Source organism: Petromyzon marinus, chromosome 11, assembly GCF_048934315.1.
Source record: "Petromyzon marinus isolate PM22_M1 ecotype Great Lakes invasive population chromosome 11, UKy_Petmar_22M1.pri1.0, whole genome shotgun sequence".
NCBI lineage: Eukaryota > Metazoa > Chordata > Hyperoartia > Petromyzontiformes > Petromyzontidae > Petromyzon > Petromyzon marinus.
The window spans coordinates 10,420,218-10,439,072 of record NC_133677.1 but is presented as its reverse complement, the minus strand read 5'-3'; the positions used below and the strand labels follow the sequence as shown (position 1 = coordinate 10,439,072).

At 43.0% G+C, this 18,855-nt stretch overlaps 1 protein-coding gene and 1 pseudogene across 1 annotated transcript in view; one reads left to right on the top strand and one right to left on the bottom strand.

Moving 5' to 3' along the window:
• The window catches only part of LOC116941228 (heparan sulfate glucosamine 3-O-sulfotransferase 1-like), a 233,057-nt gene that overhangs the window by 149,552 nt on the left and 64,650 nt on the right, over positions 1-18,855 (top strand). The window lies entirely within an intron of this gene.
• On the bottom strand, positions 1,056-10,554 carry LOC116941227 (procathepsin L-like; annotated as a pseudogene).

Here is an 18,855-nt window from a genome sequence, read left to right as displayed (position 1 = left end):
AGCAACACTTCAGATCAACATCACTCTCAACGTTTAGGTGTCATCAAATCGTACCATACCCTCTTATTGCTAAGAACGTCCTTGAGATACTCACACCGTTTGTTACAACGTATCTTTGCGAGCAATCTTTTTCGAGGATGGTAGACATAATAACTAAGAAAAGGAACAGCCTTTGTTGCGAAAATGATATGAGAGTGGCACTTGCCAAGGTGAAGCCGCACATTTCTGAACTTGTATCTGAAAGGCAACAGCAAAAGTCACATTGATTTGCAGTAAATATTCATTGAGTTATGTTTTTGTGTGAAATTCATGTTTTGTTGGTTTTGTTCTTTGAACACAGTGATTTTGTGTGCGACTGATGCATCGTTCATTTTGTGCACTAATAAAATATATACCTATGTTTTGAAGAAATCATATTTTATTTTGCCAATTACGAAGGTTTCGGTGAATGCACTGATGAAGCTTGCAGGGTTCAGTACCTCCAATAAGGTTAAGAACCTAGGAGATCCTACCATTAATTTCATATCTCATAAACAAATGTACAACAAACTTCAATGGGTCAACTTATTTGTCCATATCTCTGCGAGAGAGAAGTATATAGGCCTGACGAAAGTTCTTGCGACACCTTGCTTCGCTATCATAACCTCAACCTTTCTAAGTTTTCCATCAGCACTGGGAATCGTCTTGAGGATGCGGGCCATTGGCCAGTCATTCCGTTTGACTTGGTTGTTCTTTAGTTGGACGAGGTCACCTTCTTGGATGTCTGGTCTGCTCGACTGCCACTTGCTGTGCACTTGAAGTGTCGCAAGGTACTCGTTTTTTCCAGTGATGCCAGAACGTGTTGGCGAAGCTCTGCACTTGTCTCCATTGACGTCTGTAGATGTCTGCAGTGCTGACCTCGGTGGGTACTGTGAGCACGTCTGTCTTCTAGGTAAGAAGTGTAGCAGGAGTCAAAATGAATGGTGACTCGGGGTCGGTTAAGATGGGGATCAGGGGTCTTGAGTTAATGATAGTTGAGACCACGGCCATGAGAGTGGTCAAGACCTCGTGAGAGAGCCGTGTGGACCTGACATCACACAGCATGGAATCAAGAATGCGTCGAGCAATCCCGATCATGCGTTCCCAGGCACCACCCATATGCGAAGAGTGAAGAGGATTGAAGATCTATGAGCAGCCTTGGTTACTAAAGTATTTCCCTAGAGAATCATCTTCAACATTTTCTGTATTGATCTTAAGCTCTTTACATGCTCCAGTAAAATTGATACCACAATCAGAACGGAGTTGCTTGGCCGGCCCTCTGATGGTGAAGAATCTCCGGAGTGCGTTTATAAAGCTCGAAGAGTCCATGGACTCAATGACTTTGATGTGCACTGCTCGTGTACAGGTATGACACCTCTGAGTCGATGCCACTGTTCTCTTTGATTTAGGTAGGCCAAGTCCATGAGTCCTCCACAACAGCCGTTTTCTCCTCGGCAGAAGAGCAGTCCACCAGGTTGTGCTCACTCAGTGACACAAGCACTCTCATCTTGCGCTTGTGCTGCCCTTCGAGGGAGCCCGTGGTGCTAATTGCCCAGCAACAGCTGCATTCGCCCCGGTCCTTGACGTCGGTGATGTAGTCCTGCTTCCTCCAGTCGACGAACTCAGGAGCCTTAAAGGTGGGCGCCATGAACGTGGCACTGTGGGAGGCCTTGTTGGTGCTATTCCAGCCCCTGAGGCCCAGCATGGTATGATGGAATTCCCCTCTAGTCATGTGACCGAAGCTGTTCATGCCCAAGTGCCAGGTGTGCTTGCCAATGGAGTGCTCCAGGTTGTGCACTGCGATCTTCTTGAGGTTCTTCCCCCAAATCATCCTCCTCCAGCCCTCCTCCTTCTGGTCGTAGGCCTTGTCGTGGATTCCCACTTGGTCAAGGAACGGAGAGGCCACAGCCGCAGCGACCACTGCAACGACCCCCAGCAGAGCGACGAACAGCAGCTTTATCTTTGGTTTCTTGTCCATGGTACGGCGCAATGAGTTGAGCCATGAGAGGGCTTACTCTATTTTTGGGGAGCCGGCATCTGGGATTACGAAATGGCAGTGGGGCAACCCAGCTGTTTGACTCATCTTGGAATAACTCTCTGTCCATTATTTAAAAAAAAATGTATCCTCTAGCGATGGAGCAGGTTTGTCGTCGTCTTTTGTTGTCACGAACACCGTATGTCCAACATCATCTTCTTGTGTTTTCAGCATGGAGGTTTCTTTGTAAGTCTGCATGGTACAGCCTTGATTTCTCTCTTCGAGTTTCTCTTTCATCGTGGAGTGGTTGGAGCACGGCTTGAAGAACGACGTGAGTCCGTTTGTGAACACACTTGTTCTAAATGTGCTAATGCGGTCTGGTTTGTGTGTTCCATTGAGACAGACATCACCTACGATGACCCAACCTAGGTCATGTCTCTGGGTATAGGGAGCGCCATGAGGTCCATTGCATTGATCGCGAACCTTGTGGACTCTCAGCGTGTCCCTGCCAAGCAGAAGCAAAATATATGCCACCAGATCCAGTGGCGGGATAAACTCTGCTATGGGCTTCAGGTGTGGGTGGTGACGTGCAACTTCGGCAATGGGAATCTCGCTCCTGTTGTCCAGTATCTAATTGCACTCTATCACCGTAGGAATGGCTAGCTTCATGGTGCTATCCATGGTTTCCACCATGAAGCCACTCTCTCTTCTTCCCGCTGTCTCCATCAGTCGTGAACATGTTCTGAGCATGTATAGAAAGGAATTCCCACATACGCTTAGCTGATCAAAGAACTCTGACCTTGCCAAAGACTTGTTGCTCTGATCATTCATTATGGCGTGCATCCTTACTGCCCTCTCAGGATGTCCTTTGGGATACACTTGGACGAGGAATATCTTTGAGCAAGATTTTCCTTTGAAGCTTTCTCCACAGATGTCTGTGCATTTGGTTGTGACTGACGAAGTGGGTGCGGCGGTCTCACCTTACTCCCCGCCGTGCTTTGCTTCGGAATTGGAAGCCTTAGTGCCACTGGGTTTGGAGTAAAATGTGTGCAGAACAGTTGCATGTTTGTCGCTGCCACATTCCTCGCACTTGATATCTGCCTTGCAATTCCTTGCAAGGTGGTTTGTAGAAGCACAGCATTTGAAGCACACTCCAAATAATTTCAGCATGTTCTTCCGCTCTTCCAATGGCTTCCTCCTGAACTCACGGCATTTCTGGAGGGAGTGAGGTTTATCATGCAATAGGCATTGCCTTTCTGGATCTTCTATCTTCTTCTTTGTGGTGGTTGCCTGGACGGAGTTTGCGAATGTTGTAGGATAGACCTCAGTCTTGTGCACGGAGATTGGCACTCTCGCTGTTCTTCATCTCGCCGTTGCTCTTTCGATTTTTGGGAGATCTGGACTGGAGTTCCCCGTGGTGCCAAACATGAAACTCTGGTCATTTTTGGTCCTAGCCAGGTTGCGGATAAACTTTGAGAAAAACGAGAATGGGGGAAATGCAACCTGATGCTCTGACTTGTATCTGTTCTCCATTTTTCCTGCACATCGAATGCCAATTTCTCTATGATGAGACCTGGTAAGTAGGGGTCAGCCTGGGCTGATTCAAGCTCCATCAGAAGATCTCCAAGCTCTCGTAACCTTTTGTCTCGACCAGAGATTTTTGGAAAGTTCTGCAACCTTTTGAAGAGAGCCTTCTCAATGGTTTCTGGGCTACCATACGTCGCATTCCTCGAGCCTCTCCCACACCGCATGCAGGCTTGAGGCAGGGTCGTCTATGTTTGCCGACCGGATCCTCTTTGCATACTCTGCAGATTCGTTTCCTAACCATTTCACCAACAGGTCAAGTTCTTCACTTGCTAATATTTCTGCATTCCTGATTGCATTCGTTAAGGTAAATCTCCAGGCTCAATTGTTCTCAGAGTGGTCATCAAACTTTACAAGTCCTGTGTTAGTTCGCGGTGAGCCAGGTACCTATCAAAGTCCCCTATGCCTGCTGATCCAGGGTGTGTCCATACTGGCGCTTGTGAGGTGCTATTATTGGCTGTATTGCCTTACATGCCGTCATTCGCGATGGCGTTGGATTGTGGACCCAAAAGGTTGGTCTGATCCCTTTATGTGACTGTCTGGAATGTGGTTCTGACTTGATGCATCTTTGTCTAACCCCATGTGTGTGACGCTGAGTCGGTGATTAACTGCCACCATTCCCGTAGACAGCATTGATGTTCACTCGGCATGGAGGCGGTGATGCCTCGACATCCATGCTTTGCTCAGTATCGGTTGGTGGAGGAGCATTAGTGCATTGTTCAGACCAGTCCAAAATATTTTTATGGTAAGTTTATCACGGTCCTTGACAGGCATCTGAGTGCCAAACTCACTCCAATTCTCTTCCTTATCCAGATCGGGTGCTGCTTTGAGCACCTTTGCCTGGGCCCTTGCAGCAGCTGCTTCTTTTTTGAGTTGTAGGGTGCTTAACTTAGCATCCAACTCAATTCTCTTCCGTGTGGCAATAGCCACTAATATACTCTCTTGCTCTTCAAGCTCTGCTATCTTCCATGCAGCAGTTGCCACGAATGTCTCTTCCAGCTCTTCTTTCTTACGAAGAGCGGCAGCTGTGGCTATGCTCTCTTGCTCTGCTTTCTTCCGTGCGGCAGCAGTTGCTATGCTTGCTTCTTCTTGTATGCGGGCCTTTTCAATTAGCATGGCTTCCTCTTCAGTCATGTAGGAGATGCAGGCATTTGCTGCTTCTGCTGCTGCACGTGCCTGAGCTGCTGTCATACTGGTAGATTATATCTGTGAGTGTGCTGAGCCTTTAGATATTGTGGTGGACTTGGATGAGACAGTGCTGAGATCGTGTCTCTATTAAGCACTCCAGATGGTCAGTTACATCTTGTATCACTGCCTTCACATGAACATCGAGCAGTTCAAGGAAGTGCTCTTGCATGCGCACTCCCTCGATGCCCTCGTCTGTCTTCACCTTTTTCAGGAGGGAGATGTATTTATTTGCCAGCAGCCTGTAGCTTGAACTGCTGACTTCACTCGATGTGTGGCCTGCTGAATTGAGGCCACTGTGTCTGAGGCGTTTTGAGCTTCAGATATATCTGCTTCAACCCAATCCCATGCCCTTTGTATCTTGGCATCAAAGTCTTGCTTCTCAGTGTCATAATTTCCCAAGGCCCTTTGTGTCAGCCTGACCTCTCTTTGGGGCCTTGAACGCCCTTGGTCCTCTTGAGGCAGGATGGGAGGTCCTGGATTGCTTAAATCACTTGCTTCAGCATTTCTCCCTGCTGAACTGTGGCTTTCCATGCTGTGATGCTTGTAACACAAGTTTAATGTAGACTCGCTGCAGAGCTGGCTGCTTGAGAGCTCCGAGCTTGAGGAGCTGGCTGGTTGAGAGCTCCAAGAAGAATGTCTTTTTACTGTCTCGGCCTCGTTGTGCACTGCATTGCACCACTATCTGAGGAGTTAACCTCGCATTCAATAAACCTTCAGAGCCAGGGTGAACATCCAACTCCAAACGTATTTAATGAATAGAACGAGGTAAAACTGATGGTAAAACACAGCACAAAATACAGCATCTGTTAATACTTGGAACATCAATACAATGAATGAACACTGCAGCATCATAACATTGTCTTAGATAACATGAAACTCAACAATAGGTCCTGGATGGACCAGACACCTAAATGAGCACTGAATAGCTATACAACAAGAGAATAAGCTACTGTGTTAAATAAAGTCACTTTGTGAAATCACCATACTGCAGCCTAAATGTACAGCACTGCACATAACACTGAACTGTGGATGAGATACGTATTCATCCTTGCTCATTCACAATAATGCAAGTGACAGGCTTGGTTGTTAACTAGGCCTCATATTTATCATAACAATTTAACAGCATTAGAAAGGCATCTACAGCATTTTAATGGAAATCCTAACATAACAACATTCCCAGTATCATAAGAACATAAACGAACTTACAGACAATGCTTCTTAAAGTCCCACAATTAACAGATGCACCTGTCTTCACTGAGATGCTATTTGCGCCTCCATTTTGTACTCTGTGTAATGCCTGACACCCTGCCTCATGGCTTACAGAATCTTAAATCATAACTTCCCGGTCACGTGACTAAACTCAACACCATATCAGGAAGTTCCTGTGTAATCAACACCCCCATACCTGCCATGGGGCCGAACAATTATTCAGGATACATTGGAAGAAGAGATGATGGCAAAAGGTTAGGAATAATGGAGTAAGCAGCCAGGGAAATGCATCCAAAAGTATATACACCAAGCAGACGGAGTGGTAAAATCAGCTTATATATAGGTGCTTGGGGCATTATTACATCATGGATGCGTCATCCTAATTATCATCATTATTTTCTCCAAATCGCATTCAGCCATCGTTGGCTTAGCACGTTTCAGACATTAACGACTGTCACGGGCAGTGTCAGAATGGTGGGACTTTCACACTAAGGCTTGCCCCTAAATTGAAAACGAATTTCTTTAGAACTAAATAAGTTCCAGCGACAAAACAAATCATAATCATCACATTGCGTGTTTGTCTGTGAGATGAACGAAGCCAGATTGGTCGGCTTGGGTCGCTGGTGGGTTGAGTGTGCTGATGATGTCAGAACAACACAGCCCTGACTCCCCTTGGCACTCCCCCAGCTGTTGATTGGCTGTGGAGTTTTGAGTGGAATGGGGCTCCACCCATTCCTCTCGGTGAATGGGTCCAAAGTCGTGTTCATTAATATGGCAGAACAACTTTCTCGTCATTTCCACACTTCTGCGGAGTTCTAAAACAATGCAAAACTAATTTGACTGACATTTTATTTTGTTTCTATATAGTTTATAAACTGGACACAGCATTTACCCACATGCATTGACCAGTGTGATCAAGTATGGTCAGAAGAACCCCATGAGTAACATGGCATGGGGCAGGGGGGTTTCATTCAGCAGTGGATTCACAAAGTGTAGTCATTTATGCAGTGATTACATACACTGATGAGTACATCATGTGAAACAACCTGACAATGAAATTAGATGGGGGGGGGGGGGGTTGGCACGTGACAGATTATATACAAGTAGCTCATAGTATCTTGATGCTCCATATTCTAAAGTATAGTATTGAGTCAACAGTTCCATTCCTGCGGTAATATCCGTTGGGAATCATAAATCACACCAACTTCTGCCCAGTAAAAAACAGGTCATGTGACACCACTCACAATTCTTGGCCATTGCAAGCTTATATCATTGCCGAAATCCTAAATTTAAATATATAATTGTCATATAAATGGCCATTTTTAAAAATAAAAACCTGAATTTACATGAGTACTAATGTCTTCCATTGAAAAATAGATTGCAAATCTCAATGGGCTCCCTCCAGATTTAATAAATGACAATGATTTATAATACATATATAGTCCACACAAACTCATTTTTTCCACGATAGTGAGGACATTTATATCAAGCAATCCTTTTTTTCTACACTAATAAATAATACAATTTTGTTAACTAAAAAAACTCCGTAATTACCCACGTAAAAAAGCAACGTGGGTGTGGGATCATGTAGATTTTCTGGAAGAAAAAATGGTGCATTACAGAAAAGTTTATGTTCATTGATTGTCCAATCAGATTATTCTGATGGAAGAGGTAGATGTTCGTTTCCATCAGACAAATCGCCAGTCTGATCAGACAAGCTACGGCCTATTACAAGCCAGCCAATAACTTGCATCCCATTCGATCAGATAACACTGATAGCATATAATGCACTTCAAGGCATTGCGAATGAATCCTACAAATTAAACAACTTCTAGCTGATAACATGAACACTGTTTTTTCTATCATACCTACAGAGATGTGTATTTGAAAATGCAAAGAATATGTGAATATTGCACACACTGTTTGCATATGCGCCTTGGTCGGAACGTACTGAGTCATGAAATGACAATGTTAACCTATTAAATATTGTAAACATGTAACAAGTCGAGTGTTTCTTGTTAAAATGGGCATCGGGCAAAGCTCATGTCTGTTGGCATTCCTTTTGTGTGGGTTGACATCTCTGAAGGACGATCATCTTGCTCAGTGGCACTTATTTGATCTCCCCTAGGCATATGATGGGCTGAGTCAACCCACTGTGAGGATAAGAAATTGCAGCCTTTTTAATTTATGACGGAACATTCACCCCGTGTGCCAGGTGGATTGGTTGCAACGCAACGCCGCGAGATCCGCTAGCTGTTTAGGGGACGTCTTCATACAGCAGCAGATGGATCGTGGCTGGCAAAATGATACATCGCGAGAAAGCGGCTCCAGCACAGCGCAGCTGGATTGTGGGTAAAATAAAATAAAAAGTCATACTATAAACCAGTGTACAACCTTTCTGTATCGTATCAACGAAAGACATGTTATCATGCATCAGATTACAAGGGCATTCAACATCTGCAGAGGACAGGAAAGCGAATGTTGCCAAGAAACTACTCAGGAAATGTTTACAGGAAGGCTGGCCTGCGATATAGATATACAAACTGTCACCGGTTTGTTTTTGCATGTGACAAAGCACTGTGTCATCACAAATGTAATCACCTTGTTATTCCAATAGCAGGCAGCCCTAGAATACGTGCTGATTAATTTATGTTCTCGGGATAGCTGCGTGTTGGTGTCTGGCGACTGGACTTATTTGCCAGCGATAGCTGCGTGTGAATTTGCCGAGATATCACCTGGTTGCTGAAGCTCCATCAAGCCTCTCCTACAAAAAAAACATATTAGCTCAGATAAATGTGTTTCAATCCTTTTAACTTAGTCAACAGTTTTATTTGTATATATCGAACACATTTACGGCATATTGCAGACGTGTATCTTACAACATAGAGCGTTATATTTTATTTATGCACACTGGTATGCTGTGGTGGTGTAATGGTCGGCACACTGGACCTGCAAGTCGGTTCGATCTCCTGATGTGGCAGTTTAAACAATGGGGCAAGTTTTTCGAAACCTCCCCACCTCTGTCCACGCAGCAGTGTGAATGGGTTCACCACAAATAGTCGTTCGGCAGCCCACACGTGGTGGGGTAAAGTGTGGCTACTCCCACCTCTCAAGACGTCTGGCCAATGTGGAAGTGAAGATCTTCTGGAGGAGCTCTCTAGAGCTCCCTCTATTGGCGGCCCTTCCTCCAACAGTGGCAAGACGTTACAGGGCTGCACCTCTGTCTTTGTACACATTTTAAATGTTCGCTATATGCTGCATTAAAACTATTTACGTACCCAACTGAGAAGTCTCAAGATACATTTTGAGGAGGATCCTGTTTGGACATTTTGGGCAATTGCTTATTGGGTGTTTTAACATCTAGTTGGAATGTCATGAAAAAAAACAACTGGATTTTCTGCACAGCCTTATAGAGGCCACCTGGTAGCTATGCTTGAGTGTCACGTACGCACGTGAGTATATGCCCATGATCCACAAACGTTGCATCCAAAGTGCCGGCTTACAGATGTGAAGCACAACGCCCTTATGTGCAATAATTACGAGCCAGAGCAACTGGGACGATAATTTATCTCTCACCAAGACAACGGGCAGTGGCTGGCTCCCTCCGCGTCTTGATGAACTCTAATCCAAACGAGTTGCCAGCAACATGTCGAGCAAAGTAGCCAATTAATCAGTAAATAAATTAAATAGTTAATTATGCATTGTTTGGTGATACTGCATTGGCAGTTGTGCACAAGCACAAATAAGTAAAATAAAAAATGTAACACGTACGTGAACAACACCGTGGCCCGAAAATAAAATCATAAACTAGACAATATGCGGGTATTAATTCTAGATTTGAAGCTTTCGTGACTGCAAGGATTCATGCTCTTTGTTTTTTTTCGGTAAAGTCACGTAGGTAAAAATAAAATAAAACTAAATTAAATCACGACGTTTAGTCCTTCTTCAGGTGGGGACAACGTAGTGAAAGCACACACACTTAAGCGTTCGTGCTTTCGCTACGTTGAACCCACCTGAAGAAGGACGCTTGTGTTGCGCCCGAAACGTCGTGATTTAATTTAGTTTTCATTTATCTTATTTTATTTTTACCCACGTGACTTTACCGAAAAAAAACAAAGAGTATACAATAGGCGGCATTTTGGTCCTTCTTCATAGCACGTAAACAGACAAGCCAGGAGGTAATTGAGCGGAGAACATTTGGAGACCGTACTCGAGAAAACACTTCTGCCATGTTTGTATTTTCATAACACACAAATGTGGCTAAAAAGCGCTGCCCTCTCAATTGCGGCGGTCACGCCAACTGCTGGCGCAGCGTTCCTCCACTAGAGGGAGCTCTAGACAGCCACGATAGAGGGCACCGTGCCCTACTCCTTTATACCACTGGCCAGACATGTGTGTACGCATATAGAACTTCTTTCGCACCGTACCTAGCCAACCGTGCCCATCGGAGGTGCCAGACCTCTTGAGAGAGGTGGGCGTACTTACAGTCGACCCCACCATGCAATGCCTGCCGGTGATCTGTTGATGAGTGTAATGCTACACTTATTTTAAGGCTCTAGATTTATTGTATGGATCGTGCATTGTAATGAGCCGGTTCATGCTCGGGGTTACTATGCCGAAAAACGGTGGTGATGTGCGTGTGTGCATGCGTGATAACCTACCCATCATGAATGTAACTCGCTTCCAATCCTCCAGCCTAATAAAGGTTTCCCAAGTCACTGGTTGACAGATTGACAACAAATGTGTCGTCTGGAATAACCATAATTATCAAAAGTTATCTGTAAAAATACAAGTATTGTATGCAACAATAAAGATTGCATATACGATGCACCCAATTAGGGTTTAGCATCTCTTCTTCCATTATGATGACACACAGTGACAGACGAGAAGCAGCTTCCTATTTATAGCAATTAATGTGACAATTATAAATGCTAGCAGATGAGATGTTAAATGCTAGCAAAGAACAAGAACCTCTTTAAAACCTTCACTCAGAGTGAATGCCAGCATAAATGTCTTCATGCTTTTTCGCATTAAATGCATTAAAAAATCAATTGTAGAATTACAACTATGAATATATATTGTTTCTACGTCAAGCGATAAATCTACGTTGGAGCATTATTTCAAATTTTTTATTCATAATTGACAAATACATTTTGATCGTCGAATCGAAAGAGATATATCATTAACTGATTTACCTCTGCATAAAAAAACCACACACAATGTGACCAAAAATCACAACTCAGGTCCACAATTGTGCTGGGTGCGTGCCATATTCTAATTCCACATCGCTGACATTTTTCAGCCGAGGCAATCACTACCCAATAATCTTCCTCTTCCCCGCTCCGTCTGCATGTCGTGGGGATAAGGGCGGGCGGTGCGAAGGGAATGGAGGCGCGGAAATTGTACAAATAAACGCGCATTATAATTATTAACTTTGTTTGGTCACCACCTGTCGAGGGGTCGGGGGGAGGAATTAAAAAGAACCGCCGCAGACCGCTGGGCCACACAGGAATTGTATCCCGCATGCGGCCAAGACGAATAACTCCACGCGCGCGACAAAGCCAGCATTTCTCGAGCCACCGCCTTGGCAGCAAGAGGCTTGTCCGGCAACACGATGTTAGACGTTGCGCACACGAGGACCTTCTCGGATAGCTTATGCTGCCCCCCCCCCCCCCAAAAAAAGGTGTGCGTTTTGAGAGGCGTAATGCCACTGGAACGCGGGATATATATAAAAAAAATAAGTTTGTTTCGCCCGGAAAGTGGCAGGCAGACGGCAGGCAGAGCTGAGTAAGTGTGACAGCTAATCTCAGTCTGAAACGCAATCAGCGAAATGCCACGTGCTGTTAGATGAAACCCGCAGCACCTTGCTCTGACAGCGGCGCTCTAATACACTTGAACTGCTGGTTAATGCGTGACTTTTATTTAATCAGCAATGCGGGCGCTTGCTTGCGACTGTCTCCTTATTGATATTTACTTTAAGGTCCAAAGCACAGTCGCTGGCATTCAATTTAATTACATGCAATCTTGCACAATTCTTTATTTCTTGATTGCGAATTAATTACGCGGTGTCTTTACAAAATCACTTTCGTGGCATTTGTGAATGTGGGTACGATGGGAAAAAAATGTTTGCCCTTCCCGCCCCGCCTCCGATTAGCACGGTTGGCTACGTACGGTGCGAAAGAAGTTGAACCGTCCATACACGTACATACAACTCGCAGTGCGAATGGTACTGTGTACAAGCAGCGGTTGAAAATCCTTCTTCACCAGAGCCATCGTTATTAACTTGCAGTTTGCCCTGAATGGCTCATCACATATTTAGGTGAGTCAGAAAATTAATCATGTACTGCCCTTTAATCAATCCCCTCGTCGACGAAGGTGTCCCCGGCACGCTGCACTTCACCACGCCGGTCAGTGCATGTTGATGAAGGGCGAGTGAGAGCAGTGTGCCCACGATTGGTTGGCATATCGCGAGCAGCACGTGGCCTTAAGGGCCGTCCATAAATGACGTCACGCGATTTTGGACGATTCTTGACCGCCCCCTCCCCCTCGTCACACGGCGTCACAAAAAGTCAGACCCCCCCCCCCTCAAATATGACGTCACAAAGCTCTGCCCCCTCCCCTCCCCCCAAAAATATATATAGAAAATGCTTCAAATCGCTTTAAACTATTGTCATTGTAGTGCGTATTTAATGTGGCGCTGCACTCCGATGTTGTAGGAGAAAACATTTATTTAAAAAGTCTATTTAATTAAGTAGAACGTGTTGTCTATATTATTTAAAGTTGCGCATTTTGATGTGACGTCACATTTCTCAAACCCCCCCTCCCTCGTCACACATCGTCTGACCCCCCCCCCTCATCCCCTAGGTGCGTGACGTCATTTATGGACGGCCCCTTACCACTGCGCCACTGATCCTTCCCGTCCTGTTTCTATAGTGCAGTACATTGTCATTTTTATATTTTTCAGTGATACCACCACGATGGTGGTGGTATTTTTGTTCACCCAGTCATGGTTTTTTTGTACAATAAACTATTTATGACATTCAACGCACCTAATTTTTAATTAGTGAGTTTGTGTCTATATAAATAATAAGTAATATTTTAAAATACTTTTTTTTTTAAACACGCTTTAATTAAATGTACCGTACTAGCAAAGGCAGAACTCCACGACTCCAGGAAGTGGCCGCAAAGCTTGACACAACGTAAGGAGCCGTGGTGATTTACAGCCAACGTTAGTTGAGCGTGGACAATAAGACCCAAGCCGAAACATAACATGTAAAAATGAATGTTTAAAAATACTTTTTTTATATATATAACTAAAATATAGTATTGTCATCAGTATGACATAAGTGGCTTAAAATTGAGTTACAAGATTTGAGGATACAACAACAACAACAGTGAGTGAGTTAGATAGAGCGTGTTAAAACATGCCGCCTCTTTACACTGGAACGCCAGTGCCTCTCAAATAGTCAAACAGCGCGCTACCAATTGTTTATGAGCGTGATCAATTGGGATTTGACTGAAAATACGCTTAAAGACTGCCACATTCCTTGGTAAGCGTTCCCATACACAGTATAACTTATACATCAGACTCGCTGGGGACTGGAGTATAGGCGGTTTTACATGGAAAGATTGGATATATGAACATCTATAGAAAATGATAGGAATACCATGCACAAATACTGTACTTGGTGTGGGCGGTTAATTGGTCAGGGTGCATATGTGACAGTCAGATACGTACTGCAGTTGCTTATTTAACAGAATCACGGCTATTGGTATGCATCGTTATACGGAGGACCTCATTTTTAGGACGTGTAAAAGCAACTAACAAACAGCCTAGAAAATTTAATAATAGGGTTTTTCCCCTTTTTTCTGGCAACAAAACTGAAACCTTTTTACAAGGATTCATGTCTGCATTAACCACAATACCTGCAGTCAAAATGCCAACAAAAAACATACTATGATAATATATGCATTGTCCTTGAAACTGATTGGTCCACACCAAGGGACAGCTTTCTTTTGAGCCTCGACCCAATTGGTGCTCGACCAGATGACGCCAGAAGGCGTCACACAGCTCAAAGACAATGCACTATCAAAGTAATGAGGGCTCGGGGTGAGCATCTACATCATTAAACCTCCTTTGGCAGTACCAAAATATAATAATAGGGTTTTTCCCATTTGGACTGCAGGTATTGTGGTTAATGCAGACATGGATCCTTGTAAAAAGGTTTCAGTTTTGTTGCCAAAAAAAGGGGAAAAACTCCTATTATTACATTTTGGTACTGGCAAAGGAGGCCTACTGATGGAGCCTAGAAAATTGTGTTGCATCTAAGTTTGAGTTTAAGTTTATTTGATTTGTTGCATGACTAATCTCGTTGTGGAAGTTTCTCGCCTCGTTTGAGATCCGCAATGCGTGAGCACAGCAACAACAGCAAAAGAAAACATGAACATTGCAGACAACTAGTTCACGGGTCATGAAGAAAAACTGCACAAATTAACCAACGAGGTATTCGGTGATCGCAAACAAAAACAAGAAAAAATATCTTTTTTAAATCCCAATGCAATATACAGTAAAACCTTGGATTGCGGGTAACTTGGTCTGCGAGTGTTTTTGCAAGACGAGCAAACATTTTAAATAAATATTTAATTTAATAAACGAGCGAGGTCTTGCAATACGAGTAGCAGTACGTATACGCTTTGTCTGCCGAGCGTCACGTGATCACAACTGATATACGTTGTGCTTTGATATACGAGTGCTTTGGATTACAAACACGTTTCCGGAACGAATTATGCTCGCAATCCAAGGTTTTACTGTGATTGAGAGCAAGCGGCTCCGTAAAAAGTTAGGTCAGGGTGCAAGTAAGCTCTGCGTTTTGGTCTCATTGGGGTATAAAGTTAGGTCAAGCTCTGCCTTTTGGTCTCATTGGGGTATAAAGTTAGGTCAAGCTCTGCGTTTTGGTCTCATTGGGGTATAAAGTTAGGTCAAGCTCTGCGTTTTGGTCTCATTGGGGTATAAAGTTAGGTCAAGCTCTGCGTTTTGGTCTCATTGGGGTATAAAGTTAGGTCAAGCTCTGCGTTTTGATCTCATTGGGGTATAAAGAGGTGGAGTGAAGGGAAGGAACCATACTGTAGATGAGTGACAAAGGAATTCCAAAAACATGGACATTCTATATATGGTACTGTTGTATATCTCTATATCAACATATTAGAGTTCAACACTAGACCACGCCTGAGTTCAATGCAGAAGCGTAATGGCAACGGCAGACCCACAAAACATGTATATATTAGCATTGCTTCGTATAAAGGTGCAGGAAACCCCGTTGAAACAGCCAGCTCCTGTAGAGATGAAGACAACACTGAGTCAGTGTGCTGTGCAACGGGCTCGACGTTTGATTGAGAGCTTCAGTCTTAGAAATCCGTTGAGTATTTTAATATATAGTGTATATATGTGTAATGCCTCAGTATTTTTTTTGAAGTATTTATAGATCTTTATCATAGCGGTAGTATAGATATTATTACTTTCAGTGCAACGAATAATAATGCGCTAATATACGAGGCATTTTGGTTCAAAAATATCTGCAGTATCTGCACGATGAGGATCCACTGCAAAGCTTCATGCAGTAGTAGCTTCCATGCTGTAGTCATTGCAAGTGTATATATCAAATCATCAATACCAAATTACAATCCTAAAAATAAGTTAGAACTTTATCTATTATTTTCAAAATTGTAATAGTTTGCTATGTTTCCATAATGTACTTGGTCTTATGAAACAGTTATTATTTGGGGTGCAATTACTGTATCTCAGTTAGCAGTACGTATAAGTTTGATAACAGAATGCTGCACCTACTGTATGTGTATTAATTTCCCTAGAAGGAAAGCTGTGATGATGTACGGCGTTTAAATATTCGCAATCCATTAAAGGGAAAATACAGTGCGAGCCATGTTCTACGAGTGGCTTACTGGAGTTTAAGATTCCCCTGACACACTTCCAACAGAGTAAGCCAGTTTATTCCTCTGCACCATAGCCGCAATGCCTGTCCATGTGTAATAAACCCAGTGAATTAAATTAATTGACAGTCCTTTTGTCAATGCGCTGCTAGACGCAGGCCTTTCCATGTTGTTGGTCAAGGAGGCATGTCGACTCTTCAGCATGTTACCATGCGATCTAATTTCGTGTCCAACCAGGACCCGTGTCGAACAGACGCTAAGCTGTGGTGCCCTCGTAAAACTGGGGGAATGTTCAGAAAGTTGACAAATGAATGGATTTGAATTGACATTTTCCTGTAAGCAGACACTTTGTATCTAATCAGCGTGTAACAATTCACCTCTCCTCCACACGTGCGACATTTGATAAATTGTTGTTACGATGTACCCTTTATAAACTAGACTGTTGAGAGAATATAACTTCGCACATTGTGTGCGACCGAACAGTTTGAATAGCGACGTCCATTTTATTTTTTGTTGCCTTCTCAATCGAAGTGTGCGGGGGGGGGGGGAAGTATAGACCTTGAGAGTAACATAACTTTTGTCACTGAAGCTCAACTCAAGGTCAGAGCCTCAAAGTGGCCTTCCCATGCCTCAAGCCTGGGAGACAGTCACAACTTCCAGCCGCTGTTTGCTCAGGATTACACTGAGACACGGCGATGCCCATCAACTGTCGAATGTAAATGTAACAAAAAAATGGTGAGTGAGCCATGACAGAAAAATGGTGACCCTTCCCTACCAGAGGATACCACCGAGCAAATCGACCACTCTGATAGAGACAGCTTGTGTTGTGCAATTATGTTGTACACAAAAAGTACAAACCCGTTTGCAAGGCCATCATCGGAGGAAAGAGGAGGAAAATGTAGGCCAAAGCAATTTTCACTGAACAGTTGCAATGCTTTGCAAAAATGGCTCGTAGTCGATAATAAAACTGTTTATTCATACTAACAGTTAACATAATGTACTGTTAAGAATGTAACCTATATTTGCTATTATTTCAATTGGTGATGATATCCTGAAGGTATAGGTCTCTGCATGTTGTATATCTGGAAAGGAAAGAAATATGTTTATATTACCGGCCTTGAACGATCATTGTATTCCACAGCAATGTGTTTTTTTATCTCAATTAAAGTTTACAACATGGCATGTAATGCATTTGCAATTTCTACAGTAAAAGTGTACAATGAAATCGTTCCAAAGGATTCCTGTAATTACTAAGAGCTATTTTACATAATTTGAAGAAAAAAAGTTAATATAACAGCCATGCTGTACAGACGTTTAAAAAATATAATCTTGAAACAGCAATACGACATCCAGACATAATTCTTGGATTAAGGGGGGTGGTGGGGGGGAAAGGATTGGACTAAAGCCTGTAACACATATCTTATTATGTGGCTGAGTAAACGTGATAAGTTTAGAAAATAAATTGAGCCATTACAAAAAACAGTCAATGCGAATGGGTTTATCGTTCTCGTGGACAGTTTCATTTTTATTTCTACATAAATAACACTATGTAACATGATTTTTGTTCCTGGGTAGTAAGTGTTATTTTCGAATAGCTTATGCCTCAAAAGTATAGAAAATGGCTATTATTCCCCACAAACTTTGCTTTTGTGACCAGGAATTTACGTGAAGGAATGACACATGCATACGTTTTCTCATTGAAAATAGGTAAATTTCAAAATATCACTGTCCTGGTCACAAAAGCAACATTTGTGGGGTATAATAGCCATTTTCTGTACATTCAAGGCATAAGCAATTAGAAAATAACACTACCCAGGAACCAAAAAAATATACATTTTGTTGCACAGTGTAATTAAGCCATTTTACATGTTCTTCAAACAAACGCACCGTGTTGGCGCACACGTCACACTGTGGATATTTCATCGGGAAGAGTTTTGGGCCTCACCTGCAACACGTGCCCCACAGACGAGAATGGTTCCCAGGCTCGGGGCCTGGGCAAGTTCACCACCCATTGCCCCTCGTGGCCTTCTCCTCCTCCTCGCCTCACCTCCTCCACAGCCAATCGTGACACCAACGCTGCCTTCGCCTGAGCGGTGTCTGTCCAAATCACTGCTTCCATTCGTCACGTCTGTCATGCGGTACTTTGCCAAAAGCTTGGGTCGAGGCCCTCAAGGGGAGATTTAATAATTGCTAACGGATTGTAAATAAAACATAGGTCTCTGAGCATGCACCCGAGCACTTGCCTCCACTGTGACAGGCTTATTTTCTGCATAACTTAATCAAATCTGCTTTCACATTCCCCTCCTCTCGTTGTGTTGATTCGTGTTATTGCAGGATATAATTTTTTCATTATGGTATGAAATAATATGTCGGTCATGAAAATGTTTGACCATACTTCAACCCTGCTGGTAAAACTGGTGTCTGCTTATTTGCTGTAGAGGGAGCTTTCAATATTCTATTTTCTTATTTCATAAAAAAACATTTCCTTCCCTCTATGTTTTGAATAACCATGGCGCTTCATGCTATGTTACATTTTTCTTGAATGCCATATTAACATTACAAATGTATTCCCCATTTATTGTGAGCAACTTAAAACGTAATCAACTGTTATAGAGATGTTAAATAATAACTGGCAGCCTTTATCCAGCAAGCAGATATTTATAATCAGATTGACAAGGAGTTGTACATTATTATTATTTTAATCAAACAACACGTAAATATCACGCATTTCGAATAGAAGAACAGGGTGTGTCAATTTGTTTTAATATAATAAACATTTTTGTTAAATATATATACCTCTGAAAATAAATCCACAAAATGCTACGTGCAATAGATGATTATGATTCATAATTAGTTTATTTTGGGTTAGATTGTGTAAGCATGATGGCAATGTTTACCTATAACCCTCCACTATCCAACCGAGCCAATCAAATCTA